This window comes from Calidris pugnax, unplaced genomic scaffold, assembly GCF_001431845.1.
Source record: "Calidris pugnax isolate Ruff unplaced genomic scaffold, ASM143184v1 scaffold8, whole genome shotgun sequence".
Classification (NCBI taxonomy): domain Eukaryota; kingdom Metazoa; phylum Chordata; class Aves; order Charadriiformes; family Scolopacidae; genus Calidris; species Calidris pugnax.
Genome location: NW_015090830.1, coordinates 17,185,063 through 17,188,757, shown reverse-complemented (window position 1 = coordinate 17,188,757; position 3,695 = coordinate 17,185,063).

The window sequence follows — 3,695 nt, the reverse complement described above, 5'->3', positions numbered from 1 at the left end:
GGATCCTGGCGCCTGCCGGGCCCGGGCCTCCGCGGCCGTGCTGGCCCTGTTGGGGGCTGCAGCCCTGCCGGGCCGTCCCGCCGCGGCCGCCCTCCCCTTCCCCGGCGGCCAGCGGGCAGCATCGGCACCCGAAGCGGCCCGGCGGGCGTGGGGCGGCCGGCGAGAGCCCCCTGCGTGGGGGCTGCGGGTGAAATCGCCCCACCGGGCGGTGAGGGGGCAAGCCAGGGCGGCCCCGGTTCCGCTGGGGTCTGAGGCAGCCCCGGTCCCCGGTGGCTCTCGCTGTCCCTCCCCGGACTCTCCCTCACCTCGTTCCTCACTGAGATCGAGAGCGTGGGGCCTCTGTGCGCGGCAGTAGTTGCCCCCCCCCAGTCTCACAAATCCTTTCATGGCAGAAGTTACATTTCTCTTTGCAATCGTGAAATTTAAAGATAAATTGGCAGTGAGAGCGGTACAGTGGTAGTGCTGTGTCCTGGAGGCCACAGGTGGCTGTAGCAGTGCTGGAGAGTTCTCAAGAGTCTTTCCAGGAGACCTGCTGGGCTTTTGTCCTGGGCTGGTGGGGTTGAGAAGATTGGGAGAACAGGGCTTTGCTGGATGTTAGTGCTGTTAAGAGGACAGTACTGCTCTGGGCCTTGCTAGTGATTGTTCATATTCTTCTTTTTTTCTTCTTCTTTTCCCTTACACTTTTTTATCTGACTTACTGATGTCAAGTGGAGGTTATTGAGAATTTTGTTGTTGGGGTGAGTTGTGTGTTCTTTGTTTGTTTAGGTGGGTTTTTTTTCTCCAAGTTTTCTTAAATTTAGGTAAAATAAAGGTAAGGGAACAGTGTGCCACAGTTATGTTTTGATCCAAAGTTAACCATTGGTACACAGTGCCATTTAGGCATGTGTGAATGAATCATAGAATCATTCAGGTTGGAAAAGACCCTTGGGATCATTGAGTCCAACCATCTACCCTGCTCTACAACAGTTCTTCCCTACACCATATCCCCCAACACCACATCTACACAACTCTTAAACTGCATGAGTCATGACGCTCTTTGAAATCAGCAGCAGAAAAGGATTTCCTTCCAAAACTGAGGAACTACTACTTTTTTTTTTTGTTGTTGCTATTAACTTGGACTTGTTTATGCCATATGAAAACGTTAAGCAAAAGCTTGACAGACCAGACGCCTGCCTTTGTTCTCTGAAGATCAGAAAAGTGGAGGACGCCTGACATGCTGGTGAAGGACCTTTGCCTGAGTGCCACAAGGCCTAAGCAATGCCCATGCAGAGCAGAAGTGCTTCTTCTCTGTTCCGCTGTCAGGTGATAATGTCTGTGTCTGTCCAAGCTTTGACCACTGTTTCTCAGGCATCCCTGAAACCAGATGAGCTTTTATCTTGGTGCAGTCTTCATAGGAGACCCCGTGCCAAATGGGCTGTTGCAGGGTCCGGCGAATGCTGCACATCCTTGGCCTTGCGAGCTTGGACCACGCTCTATCCTTGGGGTGGCTGAGGGTCTCTGCCCCACTCGAGCTCAAGGGAGCTGTGTCTTTCCCAGACTTGTTGCAGCTTCTCCCCAGGAGGCTGGCCAAGGGTGGGAAGAACGTACAGATCACGGCTTCAGGGACCTTGGTCTGGATTCCTGGGTCCTGACAGGCAGCAACAGGGCCAGGTTTTGGGTCCAAGGAAAAGAGAAGGATAAAGGCAACATCCCAGTGCTTGAGAGAGAGGTGCTTATACACACCAGTAGTTTTCTCATCGGTGGGATGAGGTGGTAACCTGACAGCCCTGGAGTCCATGTTAGAGCCTCTTACCCTATTCCTAGGTGATGTTAATGTGCTAATCTAAAGCTTCTCACAGAGGCACGCGTTTTGCTGCTGCTCCCTGTTGTTGCAAGGGAGAAGGCTAGCAAACAACCCAGTGTTCAGCTACCATTGTCCTTCAGATTGCTATGGATGGGGCTAGTGTTGCAGTCAATGTTACCAGTAAGAATCGGGTTAAACAGAGCTGATGTAACTCTTCTCTTCCTAATTCTCCAAAGAAATGTTGCTGAGGCCTTCATTCCCAGACATCAGTGGTACACATGAGGTCCTACATTTGTTTCAAGTATCCTAGGCTACTCCAAAAAGAGATCATTCCAAGTCATTTACTATCAGATGTCTAAGGTTTTTGATCATCCAGCTGTCCCCCTTAGTAGCTACACTTGACAAGGGACAGAATCATGAGCAGGTTACTCTCAGTAGCACTAGATATCGTCAGGATATTGGCTATGCCAGTTGTGTGTTTACAGAGGAAAGAGGTTCCTCTGTCTTCTGAGTTGGAAGATGTTAGTTTCGTTGCATTATTTTTACTATTGCAGATCTTCTTAACGTATTTGGTCTCTTGGTGAACCTCTGGAAGTCCACTGATCTAAAGCAGACTTCATCATCTGAGTTTCTTGCTGTTGAATTGAACTCTCTTGACTGGATTTCGTCTTAGCTGGATTCTTTTGTCCAGAGTGAGAGTGGTCTTGTGCTGCATGTACCATTATACCTGTCTATCCTAGGGTCTATCAATATTTTGCATAACAGTTGCATAATGATTTGTGCTATATCTTGCTGTGGAGCTGCCCTTGCTAGCTGCAGAGCTCAAGCTCCACTGGTGGCCTCCAGAAACGTCTGTGTTCTTCACTGGCTGCAGAAGTAACTTATCAGTAACTGCAGTTTTGACATGTGTGTGGTCCTTATGTACCTTTATATCCCTGCCTGTCATTGCCCAGGAAGTCCACCATCTGGTTTTGCACATGCTGATGCTGTGGGAGGAGCACTGACCTGGCAGTGTGAGGTAGAGCAGCCTGCTACTCTATAGGTACTGCCAGGGCAAAATAATCTCCAGGCATGAGCACTTGTGGCGCATGGTTGCTCAGAGTTAAAATGGGCAACCTATTTGTAAACTCTTAAAAATAACGTTCTTTTACCCGGACCTCCTGACGTTAGTGGTGTACAAGAAGTGGGGGTTTGTTTTGTGTTTTATTTTCAGAAAGGTGGATCTTTCCTATGGCCTTGTTAGTCTCCTTTGAATCTTCGTTTATGTTTATAAACAGAGATTATGAATGCTTGCACCTTCCTAGTCCCTGCAGGGAAGGAAGAGCGGGGCTTCTCATTGATGCCCAGGTCTCCACCGTCCCCAGGTAGAACTGGCTCTTCTCCACCCCCTGACGTAATGTGGAGTGTTAGTGATGAAACACCGTGTGGGTACATGGGGCTAAGGGAGTTGTGCCATATTGCATGCTCCTGCCCTCTTTGACTTCTGTGGTTTTATATATTCTGCAGCTACACCTTATGAATTTCAGAAAAAAAATTTTGGGGACTGTCTTGTCTTGCCGTTCCTTCTATGTAACACTGAATTTTTATGAAAACCAGGACTGACTAACTGGTTGATTACTGATTTAGATATGAGCATTTTCCCTGCTTTATTTCTAGCTTTAGCTCATGGAATCTGGAGAAGGAAGGAAAGGGGAACATATAGCAGAGATTACAGTGTTAAATATGGACAAGGCAGCTCTGTTCTGTGCTTAAAAAACAGCAGGTTAATTCCATGAGATTGCGTTACCTAGTTTTCCATGCTCTGTTCTTTAACACCAGTCAGTGTTCATTCAGTGTTTAAAATACAACTGCTAGAAGAAGGGACCAGGGAATCCAAAATCCTTCTCTTAATTCAAGCTCCATGAAAGAGTTG